Genomic DNA, 23,161 nt, shown 5'->3' with positions numbered 1-23,161 from the left:
GGCTATGAAAATGTCAACAAATATACTTAGAAGACGGCTATGGATTGTAAAATGATTCATAATTATGAAATGTTAGTTCCCTAATTGCATTCTCCGTCGACCTTTCCCTCTAATCCACTGATGTTCTGACCATAATTTTTGTTTTTGCAATGTTCGAAATCAGCACTATGGGTGAAAAAAGTCCATCCCTGAAACATTCATTTATGAGATATCGATACAAAATGCTCTCAAATCTACAATATGTTTTATAAATTCTCTATTTGAATTATCATTTACAGAACTCTTTTTTGTTTTTAGAATGTTCAATGTTTGTTTTACTATCTTTCTTAAAATACAGTGTTTCAGCAGTTCCTGTGAGTTTGGCGGATTTCTATTAGTTGTTAATACCCTTGAATCGTGGATCAGTTGAATCCACCTTCAAACTGGAAGTGACATTTTTTTTCGAAATTCATGTGTATACCATTTCTTCATTCATTCAGTATTCAGATAAAATGAGTAATTAACATTATTTTCAAGATATTTGAATACATAGAAACACAATATTTTCGAACACCGCCACTGGAAAACCATGTTTTAGTGATGCTGAATATTTTCCCGATAAAAAATACCAATGATAAGAAAAAGTTTATAATTTGAGTTACAATTCGCACATATCGTTGTACGTATGAGTATGTATTTCTGGAAATGCTCAGTTGAAGTGTGCATATGCAGTTGTGGTTTTGATTGAAAAATGGTGAGATTATATCATAAATATTTTCTGGAGATTATTTTATCACCCATCACCGAATCACAGACACATCTATGAACAGATGTGTTTCATTTTCTGCTTCAAAATATTTTCTAATGATTGTCTGTACTTTCCAGTGGATCAAACGGTCATGTGACGGAAGACATATTAGAAAGTTGATTTCATTTGATGAAATGTTGTTAGTTATCTGAATATTGACTTTGGGAACACACAAGAGTTAATTGATTCTGATTTCGAAGGAAGTCATTTGAAATCAATTTCAATTTTTTTATTGCGATTCATTCTGATTTCTTTTTCATAATATTTCTATCTTTTTTGGTAACATTAACAAAACTCTATATTTTCTTGATATAATGCATTGTGGGAAAAATAACCTCATTATTTGATTCATTGCGGAAAGAAGTGTTATGAAAAATGTTTTTTAGGTGATACCGTGTTATATCAATACATTTCAGTAAAGATCATGAGTTATGAAAGAGACAGAGTTTTTTTTTTCATGTTCAAATCATAATTCTAATTTTGGGAATGGATCATCAAGAAACAAAGAGTCCTTGTATTGGTTGGGGTGGAAGAAACCTCGCTCTCTGCTAAAAATCCGAGATCACAAAACCATGCACTGTGGGCATTAACCAGAGTGTTAATGATCTATAAGATGCCTGAAGAAATATTTGATAACTCAGATTCGAAGATGGGCAGTATTGAGATTGTAATGTTTTACCAAAGACAAATATAATGTAATTTTTCTCCCAATTTCATGCTGGTATTGGAATTTCCAAAGTTTCAATGTACAACCATTTGATGAATATTCGCCATGTACGTAATTTTGTTATATGTCAGTTTCTGAGTTTCAATAATTCAATTCCCCATTATTTCCATCCAATCCCCGAAATGAATATTACTGGAGTTTTTTCCCAGCACCAAACCGTTATTTCAACACCTCGACACGTGTTTCGATCACCAAGTGATCATCTTCAAGAGGAAGATCAAACGATTTGATATATCTCTTGAAGATGATCACTTGGTGATCGAAACACGTGTCGAGGTTTTGAAATAACAGTTTGGTGTTGGGATTAAACACCAGTAATATTCATTACTACACCAAAGGTTCCAAAAAGTGCATCACAAATATATTTTGAAATGATTGCTAGATTCATTCGATGAATACCACACTCCTTTCATTGAACTTTTCGAATACTTCGTAATGTTCTTTTTAGTATAAAACAAACAATTACATCCCTACATATTCACTATTTTTTCCCACTAAAACCTCCTCGAATACTGAATTTCTTAGAAAAAGTTCATCTTCGTAGCAGTATTGAATTATTCATTATTCGTATGTTTCGTGTACAGTCGAGTATAAATTAGAATTTTTTTTTTCGAGGTGTGTCGAATGCAGCTAGTTCTGGTAACAACTCTCATGATATTGATAACTTCAACACCAACTCATGGAATTTTCACCCTGAAGAAGTCACTCATAATATTACAATCTCGTCATCGAAGATTGACTAAGTCGGCTTGCTGCCTGATGCCAGTATGTAATGATAAGAGCCATTGTTATCAAACATTGAGTTGTGGACATCTTTGTGAGGAACGGTAATGTATTACTGAGAATAGAAAATGCGTAAAATAATATCATTTTGGAATCATAAAAATGTTAGCGAATTATAAAAACTTTTTGTGCTTGAAAAAATTGAATAACTGCAAAATGAAATGTTCTTATTGTATTCAATACATAATTATTTCATTTCTGTGTATTTTGTCATCTATGAGTTTTTGGGTTTCTGTTATTTTTTTAAAATACATACATTCCATACAATTCAATACAAAATTATTCCATTTCTGTGTATTTTGTAATCTGTGAGTTTTTGAGTTTCAGTTATTTTTTTGAAAATACATATATTCTACACTCTGAAGAAATTGAACAGAAAAAACTTCCAAATAAACTGAAAAAAAACTCCAAAAACTGTTCAAATTCGATGTCTTCTCTCTAAAAATTATGTGATGATCATCGATAACTTGTATTTATCAATTTCATCTTCCAAATAAGAAGAATTTTAATTACACTTCAGAGACCAAAATATTCTCCATCTTGATCACAACACAACAAAGTTTTTGTTTCGGGGTTGAAATTAGATGATTTTAATGTATTTCCACGTGTTAAAACCGAAAGTGACCATAAAAATCATATATTAGCTCTTGTTTTCAAGATATAGTATCATTATATTATATATATGTATATTGAGTTTTCAACAAATGAAATATTTCATCACCAACAGTTGGTACACATGTTTGTTTACATAACACCTCTCTCATCAGCTGTTTTTAAGTAGTAGTAAACCCATCCTTCTACATCTTATGACCCTGATTTTGAGGTAAGCGATAGGTCTAGTGATCCGCACAGAATTAGTCAAGCAGAGTTGAGTGACCTTTTAAGAGATCTTCGCTTGTCTAAGGAAAAGGCTGAGCTGTTAGGGTCAAGACTACAACAGTGGAATCTTCTAAAACATGATGTGAAAATATCTCAGTACAGACAGCGTCAAAAAGATTTGCTTCCTTTTTTTGAGAAAAAAGAAAACCTCGTAGTTTGTTCTGATGTTAATGGTTTGATGGACTGCTTGAATTTGGATCACACTCCATCTGAATGGAGACTGTTTATAGATTCTTCAAAACTAAGCTTGAAAGCTGTACTTCTGCCTAATGGAAATCAGCTACCCTCTATTCCTATAGGTCATGCAGTTCACATGAAGGAAACGTATATAAATATGAAAACACTTCTCTAATCAATCAAATATGAACAACACAAGTGGCACATCTGTGGTGATCTGAAAGTCATTGCTATACTCCTAGGAATGCAATTAGGGTTCACCAAGTACTGTTGTTTTTTGTGTCTGTGGGACAGTCGGGATAGAAAATCTCACTATAAAAAAATGAACTGGCCTACACGAGACCTAAACCCTAATGAGAAAAATGTAGTTTACGAGCCTCTTGTAGATCCTAAGGATGTTCTCCTTCCCCCATTACATATTAAGTTGGGACTAATGAAAAACTTTGTGAAGGCCATGGACCAGGAAGGACAAGCTTTTAAGTACTTGAGAGCAAAGTTTCCCAGGTTGAGTGATGCTAAAGTCAAGGAAGGCATCTTTATTGGGCCTCAAATCCGTGAAATCGTAAATGATCCTGCTTTTGACATGATTTTAACAGGAAATGAAAAAAGAGCCTGGGAAGCCTTTAAGGGGGTTGTACATGGGTTTTTAGGTAACAAAAGAGATGATAACTTCACAGCATTGGTTAAAGAGCTTCTTCAAGCTTACCACCAACTTGGATGCAACATGTCCTTGAAAATTCATTTTCTTCACTCTCATCTTAATTTCTTCCCACAAAACTGTGGAGCTGTGAGTGACGAACATGGAGAAAGATTCCATCAAGACATTGCCTTAATGGAACAGAGATATCAGGGCCGTTGGAATGAAGCAATGCTTGCAGACTACTGCTGGTCTGTGTGTAGGGATGCTCCAGAAGTGTTTTATAAAAGACAAGCTGAACGACAGCGATCTTACAATGAATCGGATGGACTTAATTGAAATTTGGTGGTACAAACTTCTTTTATTTGTCAAAACACTAAGAATAATGTTTTTTTTATTAATTTTGTACTTAAAATATTCTAAAAGAAACATAACAATATTGTTTTATGTACTTTCACTTTTCACGTATAGTATAACTACTCTTTAAGATTAAGTACTGTGTATCTCAAAAACCAGAGCTAGTAGAAATTTTTCATTGTTATTTTCGTTTTTATCACCCCAAAATTAGTAGAAATTGACTAATTTAGTGTAGGAAACATTCAAAAAATATTTTTTTGTTGTGTTGTGAATTAAACCACAAGTATCTTCTGAAAATTCAATAGATATCAAAGGAGATTTCAAATACGAAATATGTTTCATCGACCTTTTTTGGGTATTTGTTATCTCCCACAATCTGAAAAATATTAAAAATTATATTGGTTAACTTCATACAAGTGTAGAAGGGCAAACTTTTTAGTTTACCCCGATGAGTTACTGCGTAAAAATCAAAGTATTTTTCACAAAGAAAAATCTTCTATTTATCAGTAACCTGTCGTATTCAACAATTTTGCCTATCAAAAAAATTGTTGAGAAATAATTCTTATCTTTTACGTTTCGGAGGCCAAAATCTGCCTCCGTCTTCAGAAATGGATAGAAAATTCGAATATATTCGCAGTTATTCCTTTTTTGATAGTTTATTTCTCTACTTCTTCGACAGATGTCAAAGAAGTTTTGAAATATAAAATTATGTCAATGTTGTTGATTGACAACTGAAACATTCGATGTAATACAAAATGTAAAAGATAAGTATTATTTCTTAACAATTTTTTTGATAGGCAAAATTGTTAAATACGACAGGTTACTGATAAATAGAAATTTTTCTTTGTGAAAAATACTTCGATTTTTACGCATTAACTTATCGGGGTAAACTAAAAAGTTTGCTCTTCTACACTCGTATAAAGTTCTCCATTATAATTTCTATGTTTTTCAGATTATGGAAGGTAACAAATACCCAAAAAAGGTCGATAAAAAACGGATTTTTCCTCTAAAAAAATGACTTTCGTTGAATATTTTCAAGTGTTTGATTGATTTTTGAAGAATTTGAGGTAGTCTTTTAATGTTTATTCGAAAAACATGCATCTAACACACATTTGCACTAAATATAATTATACAAGAACGCCAAATATTTGAGCCTACGCCTCTAAACTCATGGTTCACTGGAGAACATTCACGTCTTATTCCAATCAATTCCATTTGAAGGTTAGTATCATTTTGAAACATGTTTTGGTATTTATGACTCTGTTCTTATCTTGATGATCATTCTGGCGCACTTTCATGGGTCTTGATTCACCACCAATATTATTTTATATTGATGAGAATATTATGGTGTGTTTTATGTATTAAGTTCCAACATCATATCAATTACCAATTTGATTTTTTTCATATAGTCCTGGAATATGAGGTATAACATGACTGACACTCCTGGCACTCAGTATATAGTCAATCTATGCTTGTCCGCCAGTTCCCTCAGTTTTTCACGGCGTTCCCAGATCGGTTTCGATATCAATTTGGGGTTCGTCAGTTCCTTAATACAACAAAATTCAGCCGGTAAGACTGACCGAGTGACTGAAATAAGGATTCATCACCGCTCAGTAAAATCAGGCTCCCGTTTCATGTTCACTTTTAGACCCGTCTGTATACTAGGATTTTCTGCCGAGCAAGTTCATAAGATGACTCCCAATTCTCCACTCTTCGTTGTTCAATATTTCAACCGCAAAGTTTGTGAAGAGCCTGTATTTCGGTGTCATCTGTTTCAAAAACAAGTTTGTTGTTCCGAAATTTCAGTTTTGTCAGATCCAATGTAACACTGTGAGTCTGAATTAGCCCACTCTTGCTTTCCTCATCATCACTTAATGCAAAGGAGGAAGATTCAAGAGTGTCTCCGAAGCAGCTGTGGGAGAAGTTTTGATTGCTTTCGTTATTTTCGAACATGCAAGATTTGCATCCTGTTCAGTTTATTGATAGTGGTTGTTTGTTTTATTTTTGATCATCAGACCATAGATGCTTATGTTATCATGGATTCAACCGCCATGGTGTAGAGTGAGTACATCTTCCTATAGGTACGTTAGACAATGAGTGCTACCTCAGTCTTTCTATATGTTGGTTCGATATAAGGCATAATATTTTTCGAAACCTTATATGTTACAACTTTTTATAATATCGACAATAATAACTCCACTTGAAATATCCATCCTTTTCTTCAAATTTATTCGTGATAATCATTAGTGTAGGACTCTGGATCAGTCTCTGTGTACCATTACCGCTATGAAATATTAATATGTAACTTCTTCATATCAGCGATCTTAAAATGAGTTGCCTCCAATACCAGTTAAAGAGCTCTTTATATATTTTTCTAAAGCTTTCTGGTACTTTCCTCTTCCCTCTTCTGGATCAGATACACATCAATACCTGCGTTCAAAACAATTATCCCAACCTCTTTCTAATTCAGTCGCTGGTCACCTGGAGTTATTCCACATGGAATTTCGAATTTTTTCCAGTCATCGTGAAAAAATCATTCCATGACCTTCAATAAGCTTTTCAAAGTCCTGCAAAAAACCAGCATTCATTTTATTGTTCATAGATTTACAGAACAAAAATTCAAATGATTGCAATAAAATTGTATAAAAAACTATTTTCATTTCAAAACTATTTCAAAATGTTTTGCCTTGCAAAGTTATGTACTACTCTATTATTGTTTGAATAAATTCACAACACCAACTCTGTTATTTCAGACAATTTCTTTTTTCGTGTTTTCTCTAGGGTATTCAAAACTAATTCGTCATTCTTTTAGGCTTTATCCTTGGTCCAGAAAATGATGAGTAGTTAAGAGGTATGCAATAATTGCAATAACTGCAATCCCTGGTATCTGCAAATGATGCTGAGTTAGACCTAAAGTAAGATGTAATTAAGAAAGTGATTATTTTTGATACAAGAAAACGTATGGAAAATGTTCCTAGATTCAATTTTGTTTGAATAAAATATTTCGAGTGAACAAAATGTTGTATGAATTGTGTTTTATTTTATATGAGATTGATGCCCCTCCACTATTCTGAATATTTGAATTATGATTGTCGAAAACACCTCATATTCAGTAAAAATATACAGAATGATGCGTTGATTCATCCTACGGAAAGTATAAATAGACAAATTATAATTATTTTGCAAAAATAATGCTGTAGTTAATTCCCAACACTACATCGAATATATATCAAAACTATTCGAAAACACAATGGCCACAAGACTAACATCTTTCTTCTCAAACTTCAATATGTTTGTTGGTCACCAACACGCCTATTTGAAAAAGAAATCAATTGCGACAGCTCTTGTTAATTTTAGTAATGAAATTCTGGAAGCAATTTTATTTTATCAACTCTATACTTATATGTGTATGTGACGTGTTTTATTCAAATTTTGTTTCTTATTACTCTTTTGTAATTTTATTCGATGACGTATTTTTCTGACAAAGTATTTCTTTTAACTTCTATACAAGATTTACATATACTCTGTAGAAATAAATGAATATCTATCTATCTATCTATCTATCTGGTGTTAGAAAAAACTCCACTATAGTAGTATTTGGATTGATGGAAAGTGAAGAAGGATCCTCGGTTGAAAATGTATGCAACAAATTGAATTTCAAACTTGGTGTAGAATTGACATAAACCGATATAAGCAACATCTATCCACTGGATAAGTCAAGGAATCGCCCACTCAAAATTGAACTTCTGTCAACATTCACGAAGAATACTATATTACGAAATTGCAAAAAACTAAAAGGTACGAACATATCTACATCAGCCGATTTAACGAAAAAGCAACAAGAAACGAATAAGATATTGAGGGATCACCTGAAGGAATTACGTGAAAGTGGTGAAGAAGGCTGCTACATAAGGGGAGAAAAGCTCTATAGAAACAATATAGGATACACAGCGAAAGATATTTTGGAGATTAAAAGAAACATTAAATTACCAGATTACCCGAAAGCCATAAGTGCACCAGAAACAAGACCATCCGCAGAGAGAGCTAGAAAAGAAGAAAAGGAATTAAAAAAACTGCAAAGAAGATAGAAGAGAAAACAAAGGAGGTGAAAAATAAAAAACCCAGCTAACAGTCATATTGGCAGAAGTTTCACGCAAAGGAGACCAGAAACCAGAGAAAGAAAAAATTCAGCAAAAGAAATTCAAATGAGGGCTACCCAGAAAAACTCAAAGTAGGTAACAATTAATCTCGAGTTATATTTTACACACATCTCGTTTTTTTGTGATCTATATTATTGGTGAATATTACTGAAAATATGAATGATTATCTCAGAGACTTCCATATTGAAACAGTTGAAGCAAAAATATTTGAAGATGTCTCGCAATTAATGAAACTTGAAAAGTCTAGGGTAGATATCAAAAAACTTCACAGTAACATAAGGAGTGTGAATAAGAATCTTGACCAAATGAAAGTATTACTAGAAGAAACCATACATATTTTTGATAGAATAATTCTATCTGAGACTTGGCAAATTAGAGATATAAACCTATATAATATGACTGGGTATAATCTCATTTACAATCATTGTAACGTGAACCAAGATGATGGAGTTATTGTATTTATTAAAAATAATTTATATTTCACTCATTATATAATACATTTATCAAATGGAATCAAAATTATACAGGTGGAAGTTGAACTACACAATAAAAATATACAATTAACATCTATTTACAGATCACCATCTACATCAACTAATAATTTCATTGAAAGTTTGTCAGAATTTCTAGAATCTTGTGAAGATAATAATAATAATGACTATATTCTGATAGAAGATATCAATATCAATATAATGGAAAATGATGACATCACAAATAACTATCTGAATACACTTAGTGCTCATGGATTCACATCTTATATAAATTCGGTAACAAGGATTAACTCTGGTACTTGTATAGATCATTGTTCCGTAAAAGATACCTCAAATAACTACAAATACAATTCATTCGTACTTGAAACAGATATAACTGATCACTTTTCTATTGCACTACGAATCATTTCAACTGAAACAAAGTAAAAATAATTTGATTCATCGAAATATAAAAAATTTATCGATAACAAAAAACTAAAACAAAACATATGCGAGGAAAATTGGCTGGATTTATACTCGATAGATGACATTAAACTTGCTACTAAAATATTTATTCAAAAAACCAATAAAATCGTGGATAAAAAAACGAACACATTTAAAGTTAGTAGGAAAAACATGAATCGGTGGATTACTGATACTGAAGTCCATTGAAGTGAAAAGTAATCTTTATATAACAATGACAGGCAACCTAACAGAAAATAAATAAAAAAAATATAAACAGTACAAAAATAGACTGAAAAAAATAACAGAGGAAGCCAATATAAATTTTTATCGAAACAAAATTGAAAATAATAAAGGAGAATCCTCTAGACTGTGGAAAACTATTAATGAAATGACAAATAAAGGGAGTAACGAGAATACAATCAAAGAAATTCAATCTAATGACTTTTCTATGATTACTGACCAGAAAAAAATTGCTAACAAATTTGTTGAACACTATAGCGAAATTGGTAAAGTCTTGGCGGATGAAATACAAAAGAGACCAAATTATAAAAAAAAAACAAAAACCAAAAATAATGAATTTTTTTTCCTAGAAAAAACTGATGAATGTGAAGTCTTGCAAGTTATTCACAATTTGAAGAACAAAAAATCCCCCGGATTTGACACTCTTAGAGCTGAAACTATTAAACTAATAACAAAAGAACTAACAATTACATTGACATACATAATAAACTAGTCATTCAGTAGTGGAATATGTCCAGCTCCATTCAAGTGTGCTGTTATTCCACCAATATTCAAGTCTGGAAATAAACTTAAAGTGGATAACTATCGCCCAATATCCGTAATTACAAACTTTGCGAAAATATTCGAAACCATCTTGAACTCACGCATTGAAAAATACCTAACAAAATATAAAATCTTATCAAACAATCAATTCGAATTTCAAAAGGGAAAATCAACTGAAGATGCAATAACACTCCTTACTAACAAAATTAGTAAATATATAGACGAAAAATCACCATCGCTATGTATATTTGTAGACTTGAAGAAAACATTTGATGCAGTTTGCCATGATCAACTTCTAGAGATACTTGAGAGTATTGGAGTCAGAGGAACATCCCACAAACTCCTCTATAGTTATCTCCATGAAAAGAACCAATGTGTGAGAATCAAAGACAATCTCAGTGAATCTCGAATAGTACAATATGGTGTACCCCAACAGACAGTTCTGGGTCCAATTCTCTTCAATATCTACCTAAACGATCTCTTTATGTTAGATGTGGAAGGGGGCATAATATGCTTCGCAGATGACACAGTAGTCGTTTTCAAATCGGAAACGTGGAGCTGTCTCAAAATAAAGTTGGAGAAAATTTCAAAGCTATAATTAAATGGTTTGAAAGTAAACTACTGAGTATTAATATAGCTAAAAAATTTTATATCACCTTTACATCTCATGCTAGCTATTTACCAAGTTTCAAATCACTACTTATAAAATATGATAATGTGAATCTCGCTATTTCTTCAGTAAATAAAATAAAGAATCTTGGTATATATATATATATATATATATATATATATATATATATATATATATATATATATATATATATAGATGCCCATTTAAAATGTAATGCACATATTGATTACGTAGTGTTATTTATAGATTGAAATACATGACATCCTACCTAGATATAGCTCAAATGCTCATGCTATACTATACCTTGTTTGAAACTCACCTCTCCTATGGGATAGTTGCCTGAGGAGCAGCAAGTGATTCTCATATAAAAATCTTAGAACAAATTCAAAAATTAACTCTGAAAATAGTCACAAATGGAAAAAGAACTCACCCCACAGAAGCGCTATATAAGGAAACATTGAATTTAGACATAAGACAGCTTTACTTCTTCAAAACTGTTATGAGGCAACACAAAAATAAACATGAACCCAGAAAAATAGAACACCATTATGCAACTCGCCACAAAATGAATTCAACCTATGTACCAAAATCAGAGAAAAATACTTTACAAAAGTGTTATACTTACTTAGCTCCTCGACTGTATAATCTTATTCCAGCACATATCAAAACTATCTTTGCCATTAATATGTTAAAAAATAAGCTAGCTTTGATCTTAGGTTTGCCTATAGCACAGATACACCAATATGTTGATGTGAAAAATACATATTACTACAATGTATAAATGTGTACATGTTTGAAGGGACCGATATAACAGGTGATAAAATTGCCTAGGCTACGAAGTAAAACCGTGGGTAGGGTGACATTTCAAAAAGGTCTTTGCTGTGCCTGGAACACTTAGTGGCGATTCAATTAGAAATTTTAATAATCTCCAAGCAGGAAATATTCTAAATTGCTGGGCAAATTGGGACAAATTCAAGCGAATAAAAAAAATCAGGGTGAAATAAAGCTTGCGGTCGGCGTTGTATTTTGGATCGAGATGAATCAAGCTAGTATAGTTGTATTTATTAATGAGAAATAGGAACCGAAATCGGATATCGGAATAGAAATTCATATTGAATATAGAATAAAGTAAATAACTTGTCTAATTTCCACTAAGTTTATTATTTGTTATGATCGGTTTCGGTCTAATGAACCGAAACGGGTCGTAACAAATAATAAACTTAGTGGGAATCAGATTCTTTTAAAACAAACAGGTAAACCCTTTCTCTTCCTGTGTAAGTGCAAATGACTCACTGAACAATGACTAGTATTGAAAACAGAGTACGGTTTTTCTGTATGGTCTAAATGAGACCAGTCAATTTGAAGACCCCCTTTAGAATAGAAAAGAAAAGACAAACTGCGCTGTTTTCTCCGCAAACTCAAGAGCTGATCGTTTCCAGCTGGGCAGTTGTCCTACTATTTTCTTACACAAATAAGAAAATAACGAAAGTACCTATGTAATAGTGAGATGAGCAATATGGAGGATCCATGTGATAGATCCGAATTTCAATGAAGAATATAATTTTGTTTCGAAATATAAATAGTTGTATTTGAAATAACGAACTATTTATTCGTTTCAGATACTCCGGTCTTGAAATAATGTTGGCTGAATTGCTCCCAATATTAATAAAGATGAATTTTCAGCATTTTCATATCAATTCTTCTGAACAGTCACTAGAACTGTACATAATTATTTGGTCAACTGTTTATGAATAGTAATGAATAAGGTAAATGTAACAACAACATCTGATTATGAACAAAAAATTATAAATGATGGTATTTGCAAATAGGTATTTAATATATCAAAATGATTCACTCGAAAGCATTATAACCTGCAACTTCATCTTTCTTTTTATGGGAATAATAAAGTGCATAAAAATAACATTGATATTATTCACCTACGAATAGTGTATTCAATACCGACTGATACGAGGCCACTCAATCTCAAGATATCGATTTCAACGATCTCTTTGTTACTATACGTGCTTTTTCAGCAAAATGCATAATCTCTACAACCTACTTTTCTTCTGGGCCCAATTCTGCGGGCATAATCAGTTCCGTTCTGTGCTTTACCATGGTGAGTATTTTATTACCTCTGATTAAAAGATATGAATTGCACTATTTTGTTTGTGAATTATACAGAGGATAAATGAAAAACATTTTGAGAATATAATACTTATCTATCGAATTCATCATTGTTTTGTAACTAAAATTATTTTATAAAATGGATCTTTGTCAAAATATGAAGTTTCTAATTTTTCACCAGGATGATTAGAGAATTTAATATTTTTCAACGACTTAATATTTCCTGAAGTAATTATCCCATCAAGAAAACAAGTTTTTGAATAACTAGTCAAATAGGAAACATATTTTTCCTATTTGTTCTGTTTCTGTTATTTGTTGTTTCTGTTTAGTTCTGCTTCAAAATATAACTTCGCATAATATGGACAAAATCGTTATTCTTGATTTTTAGCTATATAATTCTATATATCTAACTGGGTATTTATTGAAGTGTTGAAACTTGATACAGGTGCTTATTTGCCCATACTGATTTTGTTAAAAAAAACACTCCTTTTTATCAATTTCAATTATTCTGTTTATATATGAAGCAACTCTGTCCTCATATGAATGGCAACCCTCTAAGATTTTCAGAATATTTTTTTCAGATGAAATAGTACACAAAAAGTGATGATACTGAGAAATTTTATAACATTATACAAAAACAAACAATTTTTACAATCACCAGAAATGTAATACTCTTCTCAACCCGCGTTCATCAACCAAGTTAGCGTCTTCAGGATATGAAGAAAATAGATTTCCGAATTGAATAGCGCCGTATTCAATGACTTTGTTATCAGTCAGTATCCTCCGAATGACCATAATACCAAATTCATTTGAGAATTGATTTCAACATATATTTCTTCCGGAGTCCACGATGTGGTTGCACCTCCAATCTTAAAGAGAGTTCATTATGAAATCGTTTTCAAAATGTGAAGATACCTGAAAGTATTTCTCCGAAAAGTGGTGAAATGAAAAGATAAATTTTGAGTATAGCCATAAGCTGACTGTTTAAAAACTGAAGTCAATTTCCAGTTTTTACAAAACATATATATATATATATATATATATATATATATATATATATATATATATATATATATATATATTGAAGAGTGCAAATCAGAACTTCGAGGATTGGAAAAGACGTTGGCAAATGTATAATATCATTATACATTTGCCAACATCATATATTCATCAATTTGAATTTTGCCCCCTTCGAAGTAGTCCCCTCAGATATTATACATTTTCCAACGTCTTTTCCAATCCTCGAAGTTCTGATTTGCACTCTTCAATCTTGAGAACAGAAAAAAGTCACCGAGGATCAAATTTGGTGAATATGGGGGCTGAGGTATGATCACGGTGTTGTTTTTGGTCAAATAATCACGAACGAGCCATTACGATTGAACAGGTGCATTATTGTGATGCATAAGTCATGACATATTTTTCCACAATATCAAATCCTCTTTCCGTATTGTTTCTCACAAGAGGCGCATAACTCCAAGATAATTCTCCTTATTAAACGTACGATTATGTGGCTGGAATTCCTGAGCGTTGCTCAGAAATTTTCGTTTTTTTTGTCAAAATTGAACAATCTTGAAATGAACTTTGCTGCCACTTAGGTTAGGTTAGGTCCAAAGTCCACCGCAACCCGCAAGGGTTTATTGTGGCTCACATCTATTCTCACTCGACCAAACAAACCCAGCTTCTTAACGAAGCTGAATAATTTGTATAGTGAGTGGTCTTTTAGGTCAGAGTTCGGCAGAGCCGTACTCTAAAGACCTGATTCGGTCCCCAGCGGGGCAGGCACAAAGTATATGCTCTGTTAATGAGGTAGTCGGATAGTCAAGTTGCAAGATTCCCACCTTGATACCCACGACAACCTTCCCATATGAGGGTTTTTGCACGTTAGCTACACCTGACGATGCCTTAGCCGTGCAGGGCTTTTTTGCCTCTGGTTTTGGTGAAACCTCACTTGGGCGCAAACGTTTGCTAACCTGCTTATGGGGACTGTAGACTCGCTCCTTAACTAAATTTACAGGGAGGTCCGTTGGAGTCGTAAACTCGATATCTATCTCCTCTGGAGACTCGCTCCTGAATTAAATTTACAGGGAGGTCAGTTGGAGTCGTAAACTCGACATCCATCTCTCGCTCCTGAACTAAATTTACAGGTAGGTCAGTTGGAGTCGTAAACTCGATATCCATATCCTCTTTAGACTCGCTCCTGGATCAAATTTTACAGGAAGATCAGTTGGAGTCGTAAACTCGACATCCATCTCCTCTAGAAACTTGCTTCTGATATAAGTTTGCAAGGAGGTCAGTTGGAGTCGTAAGCTCAACATCCATCTCCTCTATAGACTCAGCGTCAGAAATAATTTTCAAGTTCACTCTGTCCATAACGATCCCACGTGTAGCTAGGGAAAGACGGTCAATTACGGCAGAGCCTCGCATTACCGTGACATGGCGATGCTACGACGTGAGGTCGCCCGGTATCTCGAAGGTTCCGTAGAGACAGCTGATAGGCTCAGTGTCATTCATCCTCTCGGCACGGATACAAACACCTAGGGATCAAGCCATCGTTGGGATGCCATTCAGTTAGGGAATAACAGAACCACTAGTGATTCTGTCATTCCCGTATCCAGCGGGGCTACGTGGAAGCAGACATTCAATGGCCGGTTTGCTCAACCCCCACATCCCAAGCCAATGCACTGGCCAAAAACAGCATGCACAGTGGTTCAGGCAGCCGAAGATGAACAAAGACAGCCAACCCGCCAGGACAGATCTTATGTGAAGAAATGGTATAGCAATATCGTCCATTTATTTAATTCAATCAATTTAAAAAAGTCATCGAGGACGTTTTCTCCGTATTGTTTCTCACAAAAGGCGCATAACTTCAAGATAATGCTCCTTATTGAACGTACGACGATGTGGCTGGAATTCCTGAGCGTTGCACAGAAATTTTCGTATTCTTTGTCAAAATTAAGCAATTTTGAAATTGACTTTACTGACACACACTTCATGTCCGAAAAAATGGCATGGCATGAGCCAACTTCTCTAATAGTGATTCGACAATTCTCCATAACTTTTTTTTTACTTTATCATCGGTTGTTGATGTGCTGAGGCGTCCAGGACAGGCATCGTCATTGACATATTCTCGACTTTATATGTTGGTACACAAAATTTGATGCAAATTTTTTGCTATGACAGAAAATTGCTGAATACGCAAAACACTTCTAACACTTCTAACACACGAACAAACTAAACATGATACCCGTCATGTTCATGACGAGTGTAACAATATAAAAAATTGAAAAAATTGAAAAATTGCTAATCGGATATAGGTAGTCCGCGAAATCTAAAAATCCATCCATTCACTTTTATTCATACCAGAAATAAAAGTAGTATTTCAATATTTACTACTTCTTCCTGAGTGAAACAAAATATGAATCAATCAACATCAAAGTATATGTAGGTAGATATCTTAACGAGAACTGTACTTATTACATACAGAGTGGCCCAAATTTTTATTTTTCACTTCCTTCAAATGAAAGTGAGATAGTTGTCACCAATTTAGTTGTGTTGATGTGATATTATTTCACATTCAATGTTAATGTAATCGTTAAAATTCTTCATATGTTTCATTCATGTTTTGAAACTGATTTTCTGAAATACTTCACAGAGTGGTGAATTTTTAAAATATTATATCACCAGAGTTATTGCGAAATTGCCATTATTCCAAACAAAATGAGCTCTGAAGTTAATTATTATTACGGTAAACTCAAGTTATTTATTGAAGTGATAATTTGAATCATATTGCCACATTGAAAACTCTCCAGCTTTGATATATTTTATATGAAAACATTGGAGAAACAAAAACGCTAAAACATATATTCTATAAAATATATTTTGTATCCTAATCATTTTCTCATAGCTCTTGAACAATACAATTCTGTTCAAATACTATTAATAAAGAGTTGGTAGACTCTGCAAAAAATATTTTCAAACATCAATTTCAATTCTCAACAAGAAATCAAGTTGGTACCTGCAGGTGTTGAAGTAGTCCACTTCATCTCCTGAAAACGTCAACTTAGTTGGTAAAACGCATGTCGAGAAGTGTGTTGCTGTTCTGGTGTTCAAAAAGACTGTTTGTTTTGGATTAGTAATGTTTGCTGCAATCAAATCATATTGTTTGATTTGATCTACATTACTTATTCAACGAAAGTCATTTTTTGTGGAGGAAAAAATCAGTTTTTTTATCGACCTTTTTTGGGTAATTGTTACCTTCCACAATCTTTTACGTTTCGGAAGCCAAAATCTGCCTCCGTCTTCAGAAATGGATGAAAAATTCGAATATATCCGCAGTTATTCCTTTTTTGATAGCTTATTTCTTTACTTCTTCGACAGATGTCAAAGAAGTTTTGAAATATGAAATTATGTCAATGTTGTTGATTGACAACTGAAACATTCAATGTAATACAAGGTACTCTCCGAATATCAGTTTGTTGCCATTTCGCCACTATCCAAAGTTTTCTTCAAGATGGGTAGCCAAGTACGGTCTATTTCTAAGGAGCTATTCGAGATACAATTCTCTCCACACATGAGAATATACGCTGATTCTTTTAGCTTACGTCTCTCAGAATGAGCCTCATTGGTAATCTTTCTTGTCCTATTCCATTCCACCTGATGTTCACTGTCTGATTTTAAAATGTGTTCTGATAGTTTTGATCCTGTCAATTGTCTATTTTTTATATGATCTCGATGTTCATTCTCACGCACTTTCAATGGTCTTGAGGTTTCACCAATGTAACTTTCACCACAAGAACAAGGTATTTTATAAATACAATTTTTTGTTTTTTCTTCTTTGACATCTGTCGAAGAAGTAAAGAAATAAGCTATCAAAAAAGGAATAACTGCGAATATATTCGAATTTTTTATCCATTTCTGAAGACGGAGGCAGATTTTGGCCTCCGAAACGTAAAAGATTGTGGAAGGTAACAATTACCGAAAAAATGTCGATAAAAAATCTACATTATGTACCATTTGAATTTCGTCCACCGATCCTTTTTCTTGAAAATATTTAACCATTTTTGCAGTACATTCACTTATTGAATTTATAACACAATGAACACAATAGGTATAAAATAAAACTTTCGAAACTGAATATTTGAAATTTTCAATGTAATTGAAAAAATGGAGCTTTTCAAAAAATGTTCAGCTTCAGTTGAGAATTATAAATTCACGAATCAAATACTATTTATCACATAACTGTTCGATGTAAGTTTTAGTATTTTTTCTTTCATCGCCATATTAATCAAGAGGAGAGTCGAATGAAAAAAGGAATTCAATTCAATATCAATAGGAGTTACTTCGAAATCAAAAAAGCAATTAAAAGTTTTTTAACTGTATTACGTACCACTTGGACTTTTATCCATTGGAAACTTTTATTATGTTTCTGATGGAAATGAAATAGATTTTTATTTCGATTTTCAAATCATCGCCAAAAAAAACATATCGTGAAAAAATATTAAATTGCCGCACTATTATTTTATATAGTACTTCGAAAATCAAAATCCCATTCTCTCCTAAATTTTTTTATTTTATTTGTTATTATTCACATATTTCTTTCTATTTTTCTCATTCTCTTACAGGGAACCTTCACAGTCATTTGTGTTTTCTCACTTTCACTTCTGTTGATGATATTTCAAGGACAAATTCTAGGAAGTCGTTGCTGTGGCTCTCAAAATAATTGTAAGGCATCAGTTTGCTGTACCACATGTCAATGGAAATGTCAAGAAGAAACTTGTCGAGATAACTGTCCCAAACTCTGTTCTTCGAATATGAAAGTAACAAATAATTCGTCAAGTACTTCAACAGGAAAAAGAAAAATATTTGCTGCCACTTCGGAGAAGTCCAAGGAAAATAGGAATAGTGAGAATGTTCACACTGTCAACGTTACCAGTAATTTCATCAACAAACTCTATTTACCTATTAACTACCACCATGAGTACATCAACTATAAACAAATTGTTAAAGGTCCTTCGAATGGAAATATTCTACAAGATCCTGGCAGCATTTCAACAGTCCCATATTTCATTCAAGGATATCCGAAAGTTTTCTTCACTACCAATCCTCACAGGGCTTCGATATACGGTTCAAATTCGTTCAGATCCACGAGAAAATGTATAGGCAGATGCATGAAGAAGAAATTTGCCACAAAACTTCATTGTATATGGCCAGGTTACTGCAAGAACTTTGTATTGGATTGTTCTCAGTGTGAAAACGACTATTACTTGAGATATAACCCAACATTGCATTGTAACCCTTGTTTCTATTGGGAATATTCCTGTAGTAGCACGACTGGAGAACCCAAGAAAAAGACATCTCAGGATAATGACAACATGTGAAAAATTTGATGTCATATTTCGAACCGCAGCTTGAATATTCATCAAATACCAAAAAATGTATCCAAAAATTCAGAAATATCACATTAAACGTTGGTTACAACGGTATTCAAATTTTTTGAGGTGATTATGTATTCCTGGAAGTATCCGAAAGGTATTTTCGAAAGCGAAATATTTGAATAATATTTGAAAAATATACAGGGTTTTTCATGACAACATGTTGATTTGCACTGAAAAAAACAATTTCACATCATTGCTTCATGTGGCAGTAGAACCTGACCTCTTTCTTTATTTGTATATTGCCGAAATTGGTATTGTAATTTCATTAATTTCAGATGACTTTCGAAAAAATATCAATTTATATCAACTTCAATACAACTGAATTCTACTGATAATATCATATATAACGTATATTTTCTGAAAAAAAACAGTAAACTTAATCACAATTATTCATCATAGGTTCAAATCCTACCGACTGCGCCATGTAATTACAGATGACTTTCAAAAAGTCATTTACTATTCAAATCATATAAAAGAACAATTCGTTCAGGCAACTCCCTTTACTGTAGGTTGATGAACTGACACCTATTAGAAAACAACTACTTTCCTGGCTAATACCACGAAGGGCGTTGGATTATATCCGACAGGTCAGTGAAGTTATTCCTGCATATGCTGTTCGATGCAACTGCCGCAATAGACTTGCAATTATTGGAACACACTTGCAGAACGGTTTCGGGCTATTTGGCCTCTCGTCAGTGCAATGTAGTGTCTATCATCAACATGAAGTCAATGATTTCCGATAATTGAAAATCACTGCAGTTGTATCGTCAACAGCATATGCAATGTAGGGAGTTGTAACTGGCCTAAACAAATTGTTCCTTTAGATGATTTGATCATATATAACATCTATCTTCTGAAAGAACAGTAAACATTCATCCTAGGTTCAAATCCTAACGACTGCTTCATGTAAAAACAGATGACTTTCAAGAATTCCTTCACTATTGCTATTATGCATTATTCCCAATTCTGATATAGAATGATATATAACATCCATTATATGTTATATGAATGGTTTATAAAACAGTGACACGTCTTCAGCTATGAAAACACGTGTCATGGTTTTGCTGACCTTTTGTAGTTACAATCAGGATAATTTGTTTCAGTAAGTTTTCATTCAGATTTTTTATGAAATATCGCCCGGTTATATTGAACTTTTTGAAAAAATAAGTTCAGAACCAGATGGTGGCATCTGAAAGAAGCCCAACGTATTTACCTAGATTACCAAACTCCAATAGTTCAGATTATTTTCTCTGAATTTATATTGAAATTTCAGCACACCAATCATATTGAAGAGCGGTTGGAAAATCACCTCATCATTTTTGTTGAACTGTTAAAAACCGCTCTAGCATTTTCCAAAGACTACTTAAATCTATGAGAAGGGTGTATATTTGTAAGAGGTAGACATTTGCAGAAAAAGCATTGGCGTATCACTTTTTTCTTCAAAATAACTTGATTCAAATCCCCCACTGAAACTGGCCATAATAAAAAATGCTTTCCGATGCATGAAAGATGCGATTACCTTCGATAAAAAAAGTTTGAACAAAATTATTTTTGAATGTTAACACTCTGTAACTCAGAAGTTAAGACATTCAGGAGAACAGTTCAAAGTTTTTTCTTAAATATCCTTCTCAAATATCAGCATTTTATAACGATAATCGCTGAATGTTATTGAAGAAAATGATTGTCTTCATATGCATTTATTGAGTAATGAGAAAACAGCATAAAAGTTAATGATATTATTTGAGTTATTTTATTAGATTTCATTTGAAACCAGAATGGAGTATTGATGTTATCGGAAATACAATCTGTCAAATGTGTGTGATTGATGACTTGTTTACTTTATGGTAATTCATGATTACTTAAATGAAATGAATAAAAACACTTTTGTCTAAATACGACTGGAAAATCTTATTTAAACAACCGGTTTCGGGTTTGATCCCATCATCAATTATAAAACTGAAATCTGAATTTTGAAACATCGATATTATAGAATTTTCAGGTATGCTGCAAGGACAGGTATTTGAGAGGCAGGATGCCAACTTAAAATACCATCCTGAAAATTCTAGGGATTATTAAACGAATGCTCTGCAGTATATACAGGCCAAACCGGTAGAAACTTTGAAATAAGACTGCGTGAACACGTCTGTTTGGACAAAAAATCTGCAATGCACGAACATATTGAAGAATCAAACCACAAGATAAATGAAGATAAGCTCAAAATCCTACATATATATACAAAAGGGAGAAAAATGAATCTGTTGGAAGCCATGTAAATTAACAAATCAATTAAAAACCAGAAACATATACCTCTAAACGAGCGATTTTATTCATGTAGGTCTCATCTCTTGAATTTATGAGTTAAACAACCCCTAGATATTTCAGGATGGTATTTTCAGTTGCCATCCTTGCAGCATACCTGAAAATTCGATAAAATCGATGTTTCAAAATTCAGATTTCAGTTTTATACTTGATAATGGGATCAAACCCGAAACCACTTGTATAAATAAAATTTTCCAGTGGTATTTAGACAAAAGTGTTTTTATTCATTTCATTTAAACAATCTGTCATATTACCATATCAGGTTTCATCAATGTTCACCTGAAAACACATTTTGATATCGAAATATAAAACGGTGAAGTAACTACAACCCAAGTTGAAAATATATTCAAATTATATCTTTGTTTACTCATTACTCTGAGAGAATGATGGAATGGAGTCGACAGATTTCCGTTCTACCACACACATAATGATAATAATAATAATAATAATGATAATAATATTTCTGTTCAAAATCTGTTTTTCCGTTAATCAGCTGTCGCCCCCATACGAACGACAACTCTCAGAAGTTGAGAAACTTGTGCGTGCTAAGGACTAACGAGGTCTTACCTTTTAACGTGTGATTCCTAACACGGTTGCAGAATCATCCCCGCTTCAACCAGATAAATCCTCTCGAGAAAAATATCTGGTCGAGGCAGGAATCGAACCCACGGTCTTCAGATCGTGATACATATAACATATTGACGGTATTGATGAGACAACGGCGTTGCCTTATGCTCCGGGGGGATATTGAATCCATTGTGGGGAACGAGAAGTGCCGAATTTATTGGAACTATTCGTTCCCCACTCTGAGGCTTATACAAGCTAATAAGCCTGATGTAGTCATTCTCAGCCACCAGACCAAGACGATGTTTGTCGTGGGGTTTTCAGTTCCTGGCGAGACGAATATCGTACGAAAAGAGGTTGTTCTAATTATTGGAGTCCTTGGTGAAATGATGCCCTTTCTACTCTCAAATCTCAAAAGCATACCGGCTTGCCGCACTAAAACAGAAATTTTAGCCGGACAGATGCAGAAGACTGTCATTCTTGGTCAGGGCACATGATTCTCAGACCCAATGATCACTTACCCAACGGTGTGGAAAGTGGTCGTTGGTTGATAATGCTGGCGCGGGGTTTCGGGGGATAGTCAGGCCCTATCCCCAGCACATACTACGGTAAAAAAATAATGTTTAATAACCAAATATAGATGAAAATATAAAAAAAGTGAATAAACAACGGCATCACAAAAGGAGTATCGACGAAGGGATGTTCCCTTTTCGTAATATAGCCATATCGGTGATTATAAAAAATTAGTACATATAAGGTAAGTTGAAATTCATTGGAAGTAATATAATATCGATGTTGAAAAATCATTAAAATAAGTAAAATAGTTCTCACTGTCGGGCTAATATTTACAGTAGTTCAGCGACA

The 23,161-nt window shown here is 33.1% G+C and overlaps 2 long non-coding RNA genes across 2 annotated transcripts; both read left to right on the top strand.

Moving 5' to 3' along the window:
- The first annotated feature begins 611 nt into the window (after positions 1-611).
- Positions 612-7,372, top strand: LOC111509133 (uncharacterized). The gene is made up of 3 exons (XR_002722604.2): positions 612-733; positions 2,130-2,341; positions 7,160-7,372. It is a non-coding gene; the product is annotated as an uncharacterized lncRNA (long non-coding RNA).
- Positions 7,373-11,103: 3,731 nt separating this feature from the next.
- On the top strand, positions 11,104-19,473 carry LOC141485580 (uncharacterized). The gene is made up of 2 exons (XR_012467295.1): positions 11,104-12,972; positions 18,602-19,473. It is a non-coding gene; the product is annotated as an uncharacterized lncRNA (long non-coding RNA).
- Positions 19,474-23,161: the final 3,688 nt, after the last annotated feature.

This window comes from Leptinotarsa decemlineata, unplaced genomic scaffold, assembly GCF_025532065.1.
Source record: "Leptinotarsa decemlineata unplaced genomic scaffold, Ldec_3_MD MMD2_tig00026328_RagTag_RagTag, whole genome shotgun sequence".
In the NCBI taxonomy this organism is placed as follows: domain Eukaryota; kingdom Metazoa; phylum Arthropoda; class Insecta; order Coleoptera; family Chrysomelidae; genus Leptinotarsa; species Leptinotarsa decemlineata.
Note: the sequence above shows the minus strand (reverse complement) of the source record. Positions and strands in the feature narration are given on the sequence as shown.